General features: G+C 40.5%; 1 long non-coding RNA gene across 1 annotated transcript; it reads right to left on the reverse strand.

Moving 5' to 3' along the window:
- Positions 1-3,128: 3,128 nt before the first annotated feature.
- LOC130996836 (uncharacterized) lies at positions 3,129-5,017 on the reverse strand. Its single transcript, XR_009092837.1, has 3 exons — positions 4,625-5,017; positions 4,264-4,368; positions 3,129-4,177 (listed from the first exon to the last, which is right to left on the reverse strand). It is a non-coding gene; the product is annotated as an uncharacterized LOC130996836 (long non-coding RNA).
- Between the last annotated feature and the right edge of the window lie 14,204 nt (positions 5,018-19,221).

A 19,221-nucleotide genomic window follows, 5' to 3' on the forward strand; every position in this document is an offset into this window, starting at 1 on the left:
TGCAAAACTTGCGACGAGTCTCTTTGCTCCCCGCCATCTTGTTGCGCCAGAGTGTCTGCCTTTTTTCTTCAAAGGCTTTCTCGGCAAAACTTGTGGTTGTTCCTGTCATGGTATTCAACAAGAACGATCCAAGTCCTAAATTATGAGAGAACTTGAACTTGTACTTTACTTTGTCCATCTCCGTGAGACAGACCCAAAATCCCCATGCACGCCTTATGGAGATTTGGTCCTCCGAAAAGGTGGTAACGATGGAGACTTGGTGATCTGGTGCCTTAATTCGGTTTAAGGCCTCCGTATCGGGTCTCCGAAGCTTAATGAAATGAAAAGCTTCGTGATTCCCCTTTCCTGCTGGTTCTGGTGCCGCACTGAGAAAATACAGTTCCAGAACATCTCCCATGTTGAGGGATGGGTTGTTTGACCAAGCATCATAAACAGTCTCTTGGATCCATCTTGGTAGACCCTTGATCTCGCTGAATGCTGGCGATATGGTATAAACTGAGGCTAGTGCCCCGAATTCATACCACTCCTTGACCTCCTGAGGATTGGCTCCGATGGTCATCCAAACACGAGGATATTTTCCTCCAATATCAACCCGGCTGTATCCCGGATTGACACCCTTCCTTGTATTGAGTTTCTCCCATCTGGACTGGTACATCTGCCAAACAGGAGATATTTCAAAAATATTAGTATCAATCTCAGATTTGCCTGTCAGTGGCCTAAGATTGATCTCTTCCTCTTTTACCCCAGAGGTGGAGGGTTGACATGTTGGTTCGAGCGGTGAGGCCTTAGCAACATCTTTTTCTTGAGGATCCGGTTTTGACACCTTAGCCTCAGAACTTGTGCTAGGGGTACTTGAATCCCCTGCTATCGATAATTCGTCCGGTACGGTAATGCCTGCTTCGATCAAGGGAGCCCTGATCCCGCGCAGGAGCGGCTTGTGGATTGCCTCATGAAGATTTATCATCTTCTTAAGACATTCTTGTATTCAGTCAGATATTTTGGCTTCATCGGCCGACTGCATCCTTCCCGCTTGTTTGGCATGGAGTACACACTCTTGCCATTCTTGTTGCAGCATTTCCATGTTCTCTTGGAGCTGCCTCTGGTTTATGATGATGGCGTCAACCTCAGTTGGCTCCATCCCTTGTTAAGAAATCTGCAAGAATATTATCATCAGATTTCAAAACGACAATATTAAAATCATAATATTGGCATTCAGCTTGCCATCTAAGCAATCTAGCATTTTCAGGTTTAGATTCGATTTTCTTGGTTAAGAAAGCCTTAACATTAGTGTTATCGACTTTCAAAATGAATTTTTTAGCAAGTAGAAATAACGGCCATTTTTTGAACGCCTTTCTAACTGCGTAGAATTCTTTCTCGTTGATGTGCCATCGCACAGCGTCACTGTCAGAGAAGAGACCGCTACAGTATCTGCATGGTTCCTCTCCATAAGGAGTAATTTTTGTGAGTACAGCTGCCCACCAAGAATCACTCGCGTCGGTGTATAGGACTAACTCGTCCTCGTCTTGTGGTATAGAAAGCTTTGAATCTCCCGCAAGTTGACGTTGTCGGAAGAGTTTGGCTCAATCTTTTGGTAGCTTGGATAAGCTACTCCTGCTTTGTCCTTCTGCTCCATCAAATGTGTTGTTGATGGAGGTTGGCTCTGGTTTGTTCATTTGCCGATTTGGCCTCGGCAATTTCCAGTAGGGCATCAAGATATCCTTGTATGTATGTGATGATTTCACGAACAGTATCCTCGTCTTCGGTGATGTGAACCACTAAGGTTCGACAATACACTCGTAATTCGCTTAGTAAGCGACTGTTTTCTCTCTCCAAATGTTGGAGAGAAATCCTGTATACAAGACATCTCGGACATTCGTCCGGATCCATAAATTTCAATGGAGTCTCCTCCCACATTGGTTAATCATAAAATAAATTAAATATAATATAATTCCTCAATAAAAACCCGCTTTGATACCATTTTTGGCGAGGCGGGCAGATCTACAAATTATAGAAAATTTTCTGTTTTCTTTTGAAAAATAGGTGGGTTTCTATTGTGAATAAAACAAATTAAGGGGTCGCAGAATAAATATTGGTGGACACAACAAGGAGTAATGTGCAAAAGAAGCACAGCAAGGGATCCCTTTCCTATATGTGTAAGTGTTAATTGGTAAATATGGGTGAGCATTGAATTCAATTCGAATAGATCTGGACAGAGAGATCAAGTAAGTATTGGAAAATATTATTAGGGCAGGTTTGTTTGCCATAAAACAATATTAATTGAGAATATAATTCTTAAGAAAATGATTGATGATGAGGCGCAGTCTGTTGGTAAGACGTTTCTCCTCCAATCAATATAGGTCGGGGGTTCAAGTCACCCTAAGAGCTAGAGACAATTTTTTTAAAAAATTCATAAGAAAATGATCATGTGAAAATGAAACTTAATAGATTCTTTTTCTTGTGTTTGTAAATACCAAAAATAATTATTAGGGTTTCGAATTTGTATCATTAAATATACATAATAATCAAAGAATTAAATTATACTAATTTAATATGTATAAAATTTTTCTCTAATCAATTTTTTTAGTAACAAAATGTACATTATTAATGTTAACTAGTACGCCCTCCCGTGCGATGCACGGATAATGACATATACTTTCTCCGTTCACAAAAAATAATCATAAATTGAGAAATACGTATTTTAATGAAAATGGTTTAGTTTATTGTGAGTGGATAAATGGTCTCATTTAAAATATGGTGTTAATAATGATAATTAATTATATTGTGAGTGGAGAAAATAGCTCATTATGTGATATAAAATTTTCAAACGTGGAAATAAACTAATTTTTGTGGAAGTCCCAAAATAGTAAAAATGGACTATTTTTTGTGGACCGGGAGAATATTTTTAATTTTAATTTTTCAAGTATGTAAGAATATTATAATATCATCACTTGTGAATTAGATTAAGACTGGGACACGGAGATACACGGTAAATTATGGGACAATGGATTCCATCAGTAAAACGGAAAAATCACAAATATGTTTTTTTTTTAAATCCATTTCCTAAATTACTATTAGTCCATACCTTTTCTTGCACTTGCTGTTTCCTAAATAAATTTCACAGCAGGCAGTTTTATGCAAATATTAATGAAGCACATTCATTTCTCAAAATCCAAACGTAAATATATTTACATGAGAATGTAAAAATCCTAACATCTAGTATTTGTTTTTGAGAAGGGAGAAGAGCTCATATATTGATCAATACAACCAGTGAGTCCAGCTAACAAACTCTGAACTTAATCTCGCATGCTGGGCGAGTCTATGTGCTGCCACATTTGCCTCTCCATACACATGGTTGATGCTCAGTAAAATATTTTGTCTTGCCATTTGTAAAATGTCTCTAAGATCATCGGGTAGACACCGCGCTTTCTCTTCCTCATCCTCTCATCCACCATGGTTCTGGCCGCAAGCACCGAGCAGGTGAACATCTCAACCGGTGCAAGCTCGTGCTCCACACACAGCAGAATGCCCTGCATGATCATCATGATCTCCGCCATCATAGCACTCGATACTGGGTTCATCTTCTTCGCCGCTGCCACAATCACTTTTCCTTCATGGTTGCGACCGATAATTCCCACCCCATGCTCGCCTTATCCGGATCAAACATTGCATCAACATCAACGCGAATAGAAACATGAGTATGAATTATAAAACCACCCATTTGGATGCGTTTCACCATTGTTTTTGAAACTATTATATAAAAGAGATTTCAAAATAGAATAGGAACCTTTTCAATGTTAATCACTCTTCGACAATATGGTCGTAGCCTACCACTATGATCATTTATGATAATTTTAATTTTAGAAAAATATCCACTAAATCATATATTTATGGTGTAGATTAAAGAATTTAAAATTATCCCGTAGCATGACTTACAATGAAAACACAAACTAAAAACCTATCATTTACTGAAACATATACACACATCTATACATGTAAACTTTTTATAAATAACAAATACCTTAGAGGATGGAATCCTCATGGTATAGCACTACACCTTAATATTATTCAACTAAGATAGGAAAAAGAAGAGAAAAATTATAAGAGGATGCAGATTGCACCAGGCAGATAACTGTTGTAGATGTCGTTGTTGCTGCTTGCACTGAAACAAATATAAAAGCTGCAAGTCATAGTTTAAATTTCATGAATAAGGTGAAAAATAAAAATTGCAAAATATTAGAAAAAGAAAAATAGATTGAGATACACCTTATCAACAACTGTCTGGCTACCTAGATATGTGTCTTTCTTCCCAACTTCTATTACTTTCTCCATATTAAGGATACCAGTAGAGCCATTAGCTCCTTCTCCAACCTGCAAAACACATTGAAACCGATGCCCATGACAAACTATATATCACTCATCTCGATTTTGATAAAGTTTTCTACAAAAGCACAACAATCCTGAAATTCCCTTAAAAAATTTCCAAAACTGAAAAAATATTCACGCACCGACATTGACATATATAAAGAATCAAGAGTGAACCTTTGGTAACAAAATTGGTATCGACATGATTCGGAGAAGAGTTTAGTTTACTTTGACTCAGTACCTAGCAGATCGATCCTATTACCTTCTTGTGATGTGGAAGTTCAGAGTCATCTTTGGGCCGTGCCCCTCAATCACCTGACAAGAAGACTTCTTCCCCGTCTTCGTGCGGAATCCATTGCGGTAACGATTTCTGAAAGCGAATGCGGTGAAATTCTTTGCTAAATCCAGAACGTTGCTGTAGTAATTGTGAGAGAACGTGTGGGAGATGAAGATGGAGAAAGAGAACGTGTGGGAGAGGGAGAATTTGGGTAAAAACTGAATCGTTGTTGAATCCACGTTTCTGTAATTTATTTTTTTCATATGTGCTTGAAAACTTTGGGGAAAACTGAATTGCTGCTCAATCACGTTTTTTTAAATGCACCTAAAATTTTGGAAAAGAAACTGTCAAAATTTTGCCGGGAATTTTTTACCGTTAGAACTGGTGTTTTATATAATATATAGATTATATGCTTCATAATTCTAAAATAAAATCATTTATATAATAATAATAATAATAATAATAATAATAATAATAATAATAATAATAATAATAATGTACAACATAAAGTATAATTTATAGTTTTAAAAAATTAAATTAAGATTTTCCTAAAGTAAATTATTAATTAAGTAATAATAATAATAATAATAATAATAATAATAATAATAATAATAATAATAATAATAATAATAATAATAATAATAATAATAATAATACACAACATAAATTATTATTCATATCTAAGAATTAAATTAAGATTTGCTTAAAAAAAGTTGTACGTTAATAATAACAATAATAATTCACAATGCAAAATAGAAGAATCATAAGAATGAGGAAAAAGAATACCTAAGAAAAGTTAGGGAATAACAACATGGAAAGTTGCACTATTTTCCTTGTTTTCAGAATTCTTTTTACTTTTTTCCTGTTTGACAAAAATTTAACCAAACACATGAATTTAATATTTTGGAACGAGATTACTTTCTCATAGTAGAATCCATGTCAAACAAATGGCCCCTAATGGCAGCCACAAAGATTGAGCAATTCTCTTGGATGATGCAGTTTGGGCGTATCGCACGGCTTACAAAACTTCTTTAGGAATGTCTCCATATCAATTGGTGTTTGAGAAGTCATGTCATTTACATGTTGAGGTTGCCCACAATTTTTTTTGGGCTATTAAGAAGCTAAATTTGAATTTTCAATTAACGGGGAGAAAGAGAGGATCCTACATTTGAATGCATTGGATCAATTTCGGGTACAAGCTTTTGAAAATTCAAGCATCTATAAGGAAATGACGAAACGATTTCGTGATATGATGATCCTCAAGAGAGAGTTCCAAGTGAGGGATGGAGTTCTTTTGTTCAATTCACATCTTCGTTTGTTTCCGAGAAAATTGAAGTCAAAGTGGTCGAGTCCATTCTCCATATCTCAAGTTTTCCCTAATGGTACTATTGAGTTGTCCAAGGCAGGTGGTGAGCCGTTTAGAGTGTATCACTCACTGCTTGGATCACATCCAAAAGGTGGAAGTCATTGTTCTCCGAGATGCATGATTCATGAAGCGTCGAGTTGTCGACGTTAATAGCGCTTGTTGGGAGGTAGCCTAACGTCATGAGTTTTTCTTGCACCTTTTTTTCTTTCTAATTTCGTTTTTCTCTTACCTTTGCTTGGTGTTGCTTGGTTCTCTTTTATTTTACAGTTTTATAAAATAATAAAAATAAATAAATAATATCGCATGTGCACGCGACACCCGAGATGCCCCAAGCGAGGAGAAACACGGCATCGGATCAGCAACACTCGGTCGGGCGCGTCTCTGGCCCGCTTGAGTCACACAGGCGGGATAGGCGCCCGCGTGTTTAAACCGCGTCATCAGTCCAAGAGATTCTGCCATATCGCGCATTTGTACCGCGCGACCCAAATTTTGCCTAGCCCACTTATTGACCCGCGTGTTGAACCACGTTTGACCCGGTTTTTGCCCTTATTTTTCCCCTCCCACACATTTTTTTCTCACTCTACACACATTATTTCACTTATTTTACACACACATATATGCACACAATTCTCTCAAATCTCTCAACTTTCTTCCTCCCCATCAGCCCAAGGTATGTCATTCTTGCTCTAATTCCTCATGTTTTTTAATTCTTGGCATGATTTACTAGCTTTTGATCGATTGTTTTGGCCTATTTCATTTCCTATCTTATGTTTTCAAAATTAGGGCTCACATTGAAATTTTTGATTTTTTTTTATTGAATCTTCTTGAACGATTGCTTCTAGCTTGGACTACTCATGTTTAAGATCAATTATTACTATATTGTTAGCCTTAATTTTCGATTATTTTGCTTCTGGTGTTGATTTTGGGATTATTTGCTATTGTTTGGGGGATATTATCACATCTTTGCCTAGCTACTCTTCTCTATGTTGTTTATGCTCAAGTTTATACTTGCTTGCTTACAATTGATTTATGCTTGAGCTATATTTTGTCTTGGCACTAGATTGTGAACAAGTGTAATTTTTTTGGCGGCAAAATTTTGCCTTGAGAGATTATTCATCGAGTCATTTTGGTGCTTGCAGCTTATATTCACCATGTCGCCCAAGAAGGCACCTACTAGTAAAGGCAAGGGCAAGGCCAAAGCCACATGCTTAACTTCTCGAGGCTTACAAGTCATGATTCTCGATTCCAACTTTGCTTAGAAACCTTTTGGTGTAAATCTCCCAAATGACAAAGCATTGACATTGGTCAACCTCCCTCTCTGACCCACCAAATGTATCTGTGTCGAGACTATGCATGAATTGGGCATCGTCGAGGACGTATGGACGGTGGTTGAGCGAGTCGGTGTTCGGCAATTGGAGTTTCTCTCGACGCTTGACATCACCTACTCCAATGGTTGCCCCACCGCTATCTCCTTCCAGCTACTCAATCATTAGTACTAGATCACCACGGACAACCTGATATGAACTTCGCCGGTAACCTCTTGAACTTCACCGGAATGAACAAATAACTATGCGCGGAAGACTTGAAATGATAAATAAAGTAAAGATAAAGGGTGGAAGTTTGTCCCAAAACCCCTGAGTCTAATCTACGCCGTTTCTAGAGAGCGGATCCCTAACCCCAACGTATGATCGATGCAGCAACTCGGAGACGCTGAATGGAAAACAAACGGAAGCATGGAATGGTGTCCCAAAACCCCTGACCTAAATCTACGAAGTTTCCTAGAGAACGGATCTCTAGACCCCAACGATATGATTGGTACAGCAACTCGGAGACGTTGAATGACACACGACGAGGGATGATGAACTCGCCGATACGCCGATAAGTTGAATTTGCTTGGGCAAAATTCAGGAAGAACTCGAAGTTCTCAAGAGAGAATAATCTCACAAATTTGATTGATATATGATAAAAGTTGTTCTTTCGTTCCATACAGCCGCCATATATATAGGCAAAATAAAACCCTAATTTAAATAAGGAATAACGTAAAAACAAGGAAACAAAATAAACTTGATCAGCAAGCTAAAATAACCCTAGCGAGAAATCCAGCTCTGTACGCTCTGTTCTGCACGTCCGCTCTGCTTTGTTCTGGAAGTTTGCTCTGTCGGAACGATTCCTCTGCTCTGGCAAAGCCGAGGTTCCTCTGTCGGGACAATTCCTCTGGCGGGAGGATTCCTCTGCTCGGGACGATTCCTCTGGCGGAACGATTCCTCTGGCGGGAGGATTCCTCTGCTCGGGATGATTCCTCTGGCGGGACGATTCCTCTGCTCGGGAAAGTTTGCTCTGGAAAGTCTCGGCTTCTCTGCGCTGGCACTCGACTTCGCTGCGCTGGCCTTCGACTCCGCTGCACTGGCCATCTACTTCGCTGCGCTGGCCTTCGACTCTGCTGCGCTGGCCTTCGACTCCGCTGTGCTGGCCTTTTGATTTCTCTGGCGGGTGCATGACTTCGCTGCTTTGGCGTCCTTGGCTCTGGTCTGGCGCGGGATTCAGCTCTGTTCTGGCGCGAGCTTGGCTCTGTTCGGGCTGCATCATTCCCCTCTTCTTGAAGAGGATTTGACCTCAAATCCAATTCGTGAATGCCAATACCTGGATCAAAAACAAAATCTTCATTGGCTGCTAGAAACAATTGATGGACCCTAGCTTTTCTCTCTTGTCCATCATTCATCTTGCCGGGATCAAAAACCAAATGCTTTGGCTCTAACTCTGAGTTTGCTTGAAACGTGAACATGACGAATTTGTTGTTGAAAATACTGCCAGGCTTCACTTTTCTTCCTAACAGCCATGTAGCATGCATCGGCGCTTCATCACAAAAGAATTCACTTGTATACGTGATCAGCAAAACCTTTGCTGCCAAAGGAATTGGAACATATTCCTCAAGCACTTTCTCACGTGAATCCTGCAATTTCAGCAACGTAAGATTGGGCTCCTCTTCTTCAACAGCAACAACCTCTCGATCGATGTCCACCACAACTGCCTTTGCTTCGTCGGTCTCCTCCAATTGTGGCCTATCGGGATCGGTGTCCTCATCTTGGAGAGCAACAACCTCTCTATCAATCTCCACTTCAACCTTCATCTATGTTTGCTCGACCGACTGCTCCGTAGAATGCACCTTATCCGCCTCCTTGATAAACACTCATTTTGCATTATTTTTAGGAGTGTAAGTGTTCAAAGTGCTAGAATTATGCATGGTTGTGATATCATTTGGTTTAAGTTTCATATTCTTTTGTGATATTACTTTTGGGTATGGTTTTGGTTATTTTGCTTTAGGTTTGAGTGTTTTGAAAGCTACATATGGATGTTGAAGATCCAAATATCAAGTTACAAGTGTTCCGGATGCGAAAATCGACGAAACGAGCTTGAAGAGCTCGAGAAAAGGAAGGAACGGAGCTGTCGGTGATCAACCGGCGACCCAGCCGGCGACCGCCGGCTGATGAAGGAATTTAAGGCAGCATCCGGCGACCCAGCCGGCGCCCGCCGCTCAGCCCGTCGAGAAATCGGCGTGGCTGGCGATCGAGCGGCGCCCGCCGCGTGAAGAGCAATTTTTGTGAAGAAACCGGCGATCGCCGCCTGCCCGCTGTGCGACCGCCGCAAGTCCGGGTTTTTGAGTTTTCATGCGTTTTACAAAGTCTTTTCGAGCTCAAACTCTGTAGTTTTACCCTGGTACTATATATAGGTCTTCCTTGCACCTATTCAGGGTTCACCAGATTTTATTTTTTTCAGTTTTCTAGCTTTCAGAATTTCATTGCTTTCTAGTTTTCAAGGCTTGGATCAAGACTGAAGATTCAAGTCGCTACAATCATTTTTCATTCGGTTTTTTTTATACAATTTAGTTTTTTTTTAATTGCATTCTATTTAATTATGTTTATGTTTTATTTTAGCATGTCTGGCTAGTTTCCTTTAGCTGATTCTAGGGTTTGTAAATAGTTGATTGAATTTATGTGATTTATTGGTTAATACCTTTATGCATTCCAGTTTATGATTCATAATTCCTGGTGCTTAATTTCTTGTGAATTATCTGATCAATAGTTTGCATGTTTAGCTATTCGGTTTGAGACCCAGCGGAGATAACTGTTTAGCGGATTCAGGAATGTATGATATGATTTTAACCTTGAGACCTAGCGGAGATAGGTGGATCATAGGGAGCTATTCTTAGGAGCTTTTGGGAGTTAGTAGATTTTCTTGAGACCTAACGGAGATAGATAATTTACCAATCTACGATCGTTGCTGCTCTAGCGAGAGTAATTGATTAATTAAGTGATCTCTCATCATAACTGGATTAAACTGGTACATAGGATTAATAGATTTATTATGTGGATTTAGTTAATGAATTTACTACCCTAGGATCAGTTGTCTTTTAATATTTGAATTTTCCTACGTGTTTTTAATTATTGTTATTTGCGTTTTAGTTTAAGTTAATTAAACCTTCCAGCTTTCGTTTACCTGCATACTGTGAGGGTCTATTTAGGAGATAGATAAAGTAATTTCGTTTTACAGTCTCTATGGATACGATACTCTGCTTGCTATTTCTGTGCTACGATTACACCGTATTAGTTGCGGTATTTTTGTTGCTAATAAAATAGTGATCAACTTTTTGGCGCCGTTGCCGGAGACTGTTAAGAATTCGCTTTAATATTTTTGATAGGACTTTATAGTACTGTAGGTTTTATTTGTTTTTATTTTTCTTTTCTAACTTTTAAAAGTTGTGTTTCTGTAGGTTGCATATGAACACACGATCTCACGGAAATCCTCTCTTTGAGTTTGACCCTGAAATCAATAAGACCTTGCGCAATCTAAAAAAGCAGAACGATCAAGTTGAGACAGAAACGATGGCTACTCCAGAGCAAATCCAAATTCGAGCTCTGCAAGAGCAGTTGAAGAAGCTGCTTGATGCACAGGAGACGAGAGAGGCTCAGAAACAACCAGCCATCAATGAAGCGTTCATACCACAGTATGTGTACCAGGAGCCCCCACGAGTGAACGTTAACAACTTTGAGCTGAAAACGGGTTTGATCACGATGGTCCAACAGAGCCAATATGGTGGACAAGCGATTGAAGACCCTAATGCGCACCTAGCGCATTTCCTGGAGCTGTGTAGCACGGTGAAGATGAATGGTGTCCCTGATGACATTATCCGTCTTCGTCTTTTTCCCTTCTCACTGCGGGATAAGGCGAAGTCGTGGTATCATACGCTGCAGCTGGGAGAGAATATCGTGTGGGGGGATTTGGCTCATGCATTCCTACGCAAGTTTCATCCGCCTGGCCTTACGTTGAAGTTGAAGATGGACATCGTGCAGTTTCAACAGTACGATGGAGAAAAGCTAGCGGAGACTTGGGAGCGGTATCAGGAGAAGCTCAGAAAGTGCCCAAGCCATGGATTTGATGAAGGCACGCTCGTGACCATGTTCTACAATACCTGCGGGGAGCGTACAAGGATGCACATGGATACAGCTGCAGGTGGCTCTCTATTGCAGAAAAGCAGTTCTGAAGCATGGAGCATTATTGATAGCATGGCTTCTACAAGCTACCAATGGCCATCTGAGCGAGTACAATTGAAGAAGGTTGCAGCTGCGTCAAGTTCTAATCTTATGGCAGCAATGGTTACTCAACAGGCAGCGATGGCTACACAGCTGGTAGAGCTGACTACAAAAATTGGTGAGTTGAATGTTGGACGTCATGAGCAAGCTGTGATAGACCCGTCAAGCATGGAAGATGTCAATTATGTGAATGGCAGAAATTATGGGAATTACCAGCGAGGACAGCCAGGAATGTATGGCAGAGGTCAACAATTTCAGTAGGGTCAGCAGCAGTTTCAGCCAGGAGCACGACCACATCCTAACCTTTCTTACGGTAATCCAAACAATGCTTTGCAGCCTCCACCTGGATTTTCTGTGTCTAGCGGAGGAGTTATAAATGAGCCGAAGAAGGTATCAATGGAGGATATGATGCAGCAGATGTTAATGAAGATGACTGGAATGGAGACAACTGTTAGTTCAAGGATGACTAATTTGGAGTCTTAAGTGGGTCAAATTGGAAATAATTTTTCAGCACTGTCCAAGCAAGTGCAGATGTTGGAGACTCAAGTTGGTCAGATGGCCAACCAAGCAGCTGCGCAGAACAAGCTAGGCCAATTTCCTAGCAACACTCAGTTCAATCCGAAGAGCCAATATCAACAACCTCAGCAAAATCAGCAATGTCATTCCATCCGGGTGGTTGATAATTCAGTTGAGGATGAAGAGCAGCGGAATCATCCAAAGCAGCGGGATCATCCAGAGCTGCAGAATGACAAGGGAAAAGGCAAAGTAGTGGAGGACGACGATGATGATTTGGAAGAGCTTGCAACGAAACAGACGCCTCCCCCTAAGAAGGATTCGAGCTCTTCTGCTGTTAAGGAGCCTGTTCCTACCCCTTCGTTCCCTAGACCAGAGTACAAGCCTGTAGCTCCGTTTCCAAGGCGTCTGCTAAAGCCGAAGTTGGATGAGAAGATGGGCAAGTTTATGGAGATATTTTCAAAGTTACAAATCAATATTCCATTACTTGATGCGCTGAGAGATATGCCGGGGTATGCTAAGTTCCTCAAGGATGTAGTTTCCAACAAGAAAAAGTTGGGGAAATATGAGATGATCAATTTATCAGAGGAGTGCAGTGCGGTACTACAGAAAAAGCTGCCGTTGAAGCAGAAAGATCCCGGTAGCTTTACCATCGCTTGTGTGATTGGAGGACAGAATTTCTCCCGTGCTCTTTGTGATTTAGGGGCTAGCATCAATTTGATGCCCCTATCTATTTTCAAACGATTGGAGATTGGAGAGATCAGGCCTGCATCGATTGCTTTGCAGATGGCAGATCGTTCCCTTACTTATCCAAAGGGAATTGTGGAGGATGTTCTTGTGCAGGTGGAGCAGTTTATTTTTCCTGCGGATTTTGTGGTCTTGGACATGCCGGAGGACAAAAATACTCTATTGATCTTGGGGCGACCGTTTCTAGCTACGGGCCGTGCATTGATAGACGTGCAAGAGGGAGATCTGACTTTCTGCGTCAACGATGAAAAGATGACATTGAGAGCCTATGGGGAAACTGTGATTTTCAAGAAACCTCCACCAAAGGAAGTTCCCCAGAATGAAGTGATTAATTTGGCTGACAGTTTCTAGCAATTTCGGAGGATGAAGAGGTTGAGAAGAATGAGCTCCCTAAGTATGAAGCCAAGAAAAAAACTCCAAAACCAAAAGAAGTTCTGACTTTTGAGAAGTGTTTGTTTTTGGAGCATGATGGGGGGTCTTTGAAAACCCATACCCCCAAGAAGAAGAAAGTGAAATTCCGGATTTTTCGGAACAAGAATGAGAAGGGGGCAATGCTTGTGGAGGATGTTCGAGCCAAGAGAAGTGTTTTGGTGGAGAGAGCACCCAAGAGTAGAAAAGCTTTCCAATGGTTAGGGTGTTGTTTCCGACCTCCATGAGTTTTTGAGGTATCGTCGAGCTCTAGACGTTAAATTAAGCACTTGTTGGGAGGTAACCCAACCATTTTCTTTGTTTTGTTTTCCTTTCGTTTAGTTTCTTTTTGTTTCTTTGTTTTCTTTGTTTTCTTTGTTTTGGGGTTTTTAGTGCAGCGTTGAGCTTGGAAGATGCGGGAACTCGCGCTTGGTTCATACCACCACCATGGAGCATGTTTTTTCTGTGAGTAGTGACACACATATCATCATCCCTCCAAACTTATTTTCGAACTTATGTTCTGTAATAAGTTTGGGGGAGGGGGGTGAGAGTAGATATGTGTATCACTTTTATCTTTTTGTTAGCTTTATTGTTTTATCCTACTTGGTTGGTGGTGTGTGAATGCTTTTGAGTTGGTTATTACTCCATTAGATTTTTGGTGAGGGGCTTATGATGATTTCTTTGATAAAATTTTGTAGAATTCAAGATTCTTTGACAAGTTGAGCATAATTTGAACTAATTTGCATAATTTAGGGTGATTTTGACCTTGATTTTGGGACGTTGAATAAACCTGTGAGATTTTGAGCTATAACTGTTTATAATGCACAGTTTATTCTTTGTTGTGAGTTTTGTCATTGCATGTGGTGATCTTTTAGAACTTGCCATGGTTTCTGTGTCTAGGTTGCTGTTGTGCCCAGGATTAGGAGATGATTTTAGGCCATCTTTTGTTAGCCACATTTTTTCCCAAACACTGTCCTTAACGAAAAATTATTCTTTGTTATCCACTTTGAGCCTATTTAGCTTTTATTCTTTAGCTGGATGATAGGGGGTGATGTAGTATATGAGGATCTTTATGTGGTGAATATATTATAGTGGGTTGTGAAAAAGAAGGGATGATTTTGTGTTACTATTTACTCTTATGAGCTCTAGAAAAGTTATGTTATAAAAAAAAAAGAAAGAAAGAAAAAAAAAAGAGGGAAAAAAAGAGTGAAGTCGAGAGTTTATTGAGATATTTGTTTGAAAGTTGACTTTGTGTGTTGGAAAGAAGTTAAGAGCATAAAAGAGTGTTTAGTTCTGTTTTGTGATGATTAAATCCCTTGAGTTCTTTTGATTATGGTGACATAGTTGGGTGGAAGATGGAATTTATTCCATGCTTGATTTCTGAAGCTATAAGGTTGGTGTTCTTGATCTATTTGAGTCACTTAGCCTATATTTCCCTACCTTAACCAATGTCCCTACATTATAACCCAAAAATAAAGACCTATTTGATCTTAGTCTTGGCACACTTTTAGCGATGGAGATTGTAGACGATTGGCAAGCCTATGGTAAGTGATCTGCATTGCATTGAATTCGATGAGAGTATACACGTCCCATCATACACATACATAGTGAGATTCAATTGTTTGAAATTCAAGGGTGATTTTGCTTTAAGTTGTGTTTAATTGGTGAACTTTGTGTTTACTTGTTGGAGATTTGAGATTTCTAACTTTCTACGTTTTTCTGAGGCCTCTGTGATCCAAATTTCTGCCCATTCGTGTTTATTGAGTTTATTATTTCCATTATTCGAGGACGAACAATGATGTAAGCTTGGGGGAGTTGATAAACACTCATTTTGCATTATTTTTAGGAGTGTAAGTGTTCAAAGTGCTAGAATTATGCTTGGTTGTGATATCATTTGGTTTAAGTTTCATATTCTTTTGTGATATTACTTTTGGGTATGGTTTTGGTTATTTTGCTTTAGGTTTGAATATTTTGAAAGCTACATATGGATGTTGAAGATCCAAATATCAAGTTACAAGTGTTCCGGATGCGAAAATCGACGAAACGAGCTTGAAGAGCTCGAAAAAAGGAAGGAACGGAGCTGCCGGCGATCAACCGGCGACCCAGCCGGTGACTGCCGGCTGATGAAGGAATTTAAGGCAGCATCCGGCGACCCAGCCGGCGCCCGCCGCTCAGCCCGCCGAGAAATCGGCGTGGCTGGCGATCGAGCGGCGTTCAGAATTTCATTGCTTTCTAGTTTTCAAGGCTTGGATCAAGACTGAAGATTCAAGTCGCTACAATCGTTTTTCATTCTGTTTTTTTATACAATTTAGTTTTTTTTAATTGCATTCTATTTAATTATGTTTATGTTTTATTTTAGCATGTCTGGCTAGTTTCCTTTAGCTGATTCTAGGGTTTGTAAAATAGTTGATTGAATTTATGTGATTTATTGGTTAATACCTTTATGCCTTCCAGTTTATGATTCATAATTCCTGGTGCTTAATTTCTTGTGAATTATCTGATCAATAGTTTGCATGTTTAGCTATTCGGTTTGAGACCTAGCGGAGATAACTGTTTAGCGGATTCAGGAATGTATGATATGATTTTAACCTTGAGACCTAGCAGAGATAGGTGGATCATAGGGAGCTATTCTTAGGAGCTTTTGGGAGTTAGTAGATTTTCTTGAGACCTAACGGAGATAGATAATTTACCAATCTACGATCGTTGCTACTCTAGCGAGAGTAATTGATTAATTAAGTGATCTCTCATCATAACTGGATTAAACTGGTACATAGGATTAATAGATTTATTATGTGGATTTAGTTAATGAATTTACTACCCTAGGATCAGTTGTCTTTTAATATTTGAATTTTCCTACGTGTTTTTAATTATTGTTATTTGCATTTTAGTTTAAGTTAATTAAACCTTCCTGCTTTCGTTTACCTGCATACTGTGAGGGTCTGTTTAGGAGATAGATAAAGTAATTTAGTTTTACAGTCTCTGTGGATACGATACTCTGCTTGCTATTTCTGTGCTACGATTACACCGTGTTAGTTGCGGTATTTTTGTTGCTAATAAAATAGTGATCACTCCTTGTGTCGTTGCTGCAGTTGCACGTGATCCTCATAAATTTGTTGAGGACTAAGGGAAACAATTGCCAACTTCTTTTGCTGATACGCGAAGGAGTACTTATTGGTGACTTCATCATGAATAGCTCGTCTATCGACCTGCCACGGTCTACCCAACAAAATGTGGGTCGCCTGCATGGGAATAACATCGCACAAAACCTCATCTTCATACTTCCCAATGCGAAAAGGCACTTTCACTTGCGTGGTAACCTCGACGACGCCGGTCTCATTCAGCCATTGCAAACGATACGGCTTGAGGTGTTGTACCTCGGTCAGCCCCGATTTCTCCACCATATATCTACTCGCCACATTCGTGCAACTTTCTCCATCAATGATCACACTGCACAACTTGTCGTGGACAAGAACTCTCGTGTGAAAGAAATTTGCCCACTGCTCACTCTCATGGGATCTGAACCCTTGACACGAACGACACGTCTTATCTCTATTGCATCCATCAAAAATTGTCGGATGGCCGTGATTTGCTGAACTGACACTCATACTCTCTCAAGAATGTAAAGACCCAAACAAAAAAGACAAAACACTGGATAATTTTGACCCGTACGAAACCTGGAAAACTGATACCAAATGATATGATAAAAAGATATGATAACGAGATCTGTAGATCTCTGATACCAAATGATATGATAATTATGAGATCTGTAGATCTCTAGACTTGAAACGAGAAATAAAGTAAAGATAAAGGGTGGAAGTTTGTCCCAAAACCCCTGAATCTAATCTACGCCGTTTCTAGAGAGCGGATCCCTAACCCCAATATGAACTTCGCCGGTAACCTCTTGAACTTCACCGGAATGAACAAATAACTATGCGCGGAAGACTTGAAATGATAAATAAAGTAAAGATAAAGGGTGGAAGTTTGTCCCAAAACCCCTGAATCTAATCTACGCCGTTTCTAGAGAGCGGATCCCTAACCCCAACGTATGATCGATGCAGCAACTCGGAGACGCTGAATGGAAAACAAACGGAAGCATGGAGTGGTGTCCCAAAACCCCTGACCTAAATCTACGAAGTTTCCTAGAGAACGGATCTCTAGACCCCAACGATATGATCGGTACAGCAACTCGGAGACGTTGAATGACACACGACGAGGGATGATGAACTCGCCGATACGCCGATAAGTTGAATTTGCTTGGGCAAAATTCAGGAAGAACTCGAAGTTCTCAAGAGAGAATAATCTCACAAATTTGATTGATATATGATAAAAGTTGTTCTTTCGTTCCATACAGCCGCCATATATATAGGCAAAATAAAACCCTAATTTAAATAAGGAATAACGTAAAAACAAGGAAACTTAAAAACAAGGAAACAAAAGAAACTTGATCAGCAAGCTAAAATAACCCTAGCGAGAAATCCAGCTCTATACGCTCTGTTCTGCACGTCCGCTCTGCTTTGTTCTGGAAGTTTGCTCTGTCGGAACGATTCCTCTGCTCTGGCAAAGCCGAGGTTCCTCTGTCGGGACGATTTCTCTGCCGGGAGGATTCCTCTGCTCGGGACGATTCCTCTGGCGGAACTAGAGCTGGCAAAATCGACCCGGCCCGACGGGCCGACCCGGCCCACCCGTGTTTAGGGCTGGGCTGGGCTGTACAAAATATAGGCCCAAAAAAACCCGGGCCTAAAAAGCCCACCCAGTAAGCCCGTCGGGCCGACCGGGCTTTGGGGCTAAAAAGCTCGGGGTTTTCGGGCCAAAAAGCCCGCCCACCTCTTTTTTTTTTTTTTTATATTTTAGTTATAGTTTAATAACTTTAATTTATTACTTCTTTTTCAATTTTCCTTAATTCTATTTCGGTATTTCCTTAATTTATTACTTCTTTAATGGTTAGTCCTGAATTTAGGTGTTGTAATTCTTTAATTGAGTATTATTTGAATATTTTGTTGTTTGGACTTGGAGTTTTATTTTTTAGTTTTGATTTATTTGTCGGACTATTTGAATTGAAAATCTATACATGTTGAATTGTCGATTGTAGTAGACTAGTAGGATTTTATATTACTATTTTGTCTATAATTATTATTTGAATTTATTTTAATTTATTTAATTTTTTGTAAAAAAAATAGGATTTAGTGAAAAAAAATAATTGGGCGGGTTTGGCCCGACCGCCCGGTCGAGGCTGGGCTGGGCCTGAAAAATGAAAGCCCGATCAATTTCGGGCCAGCCCGGCCCGGCCCTGAAAATCTCGAAAGCCCGCTGGGTCAGGCCCGGCCCGGCCCGGCCCGCCCGATTTGCCAGCTCTAGGCGGAACGATTCCTCTGGCGGGAGGATTCCTCTGCTCGGGACGATTCCTCTGGCGGGACGATTCCTCTGCTCGGGAAAGTCTGCTCTGGAAAGTCTCGGCTTCTCTGCGCTGGCACTCGACTTCGCTGCGCTGGCCTTCGACTCCGCTGCGCTGGCCTTCTACTTCGCTGCGCTGGCCTTCGACTCCGCTGCGCTGGCCTTCGACTCCGCTGTGCTGGCCTTTTGATTTCTCTGGCGGGTGCATGACTTCGCTGCTCTGGCGTCCTTGGCTCTGGTCTGGCGCGGGATTCAACTCTGTTCTGGCGCGAGCTTGGCTCTGTTCGGGCTGCATCACAACCTCAATAATCTTTTGGGGTGTCTGAATGATGGATTTTATGGGGCCCTACGATTCCGACCCCAAGTTATATGTTCTGCAATGGCCAAAATGGAGCTTGAAGATGTGAAGCAATTTACCAATGGTTGTTCCAAGGCCAAGGTGAGGAATCCAATCTTCTGATACTTGCAATATGTCATGGCCTATAATTATCTTGCCCAGGACAATGTGGGCAACCTCAGGGCCGATGAGCTGCTGCACCTAAAGTGCATGATGACGGGTGACCATTTTG

The sequence above is a fragment of the Salvia miltiorrhiza genome, chromosome 8, assembly GCF_028751815.1.
Source record: "Salvia miltiorrhiza cultivar Shanhuang (shh) chromosome 8, IMPLAD_Smil_shh, whole genome shotgun sequence".
Classification (NCBI taxonomy): domain Eukaryota; kingdom Viridiplantae; phylum Streptophyta; class Magnoliopsida; order Lamiales; family Lamiaceae; genus Salvia; species Salvia miltiorrhiza.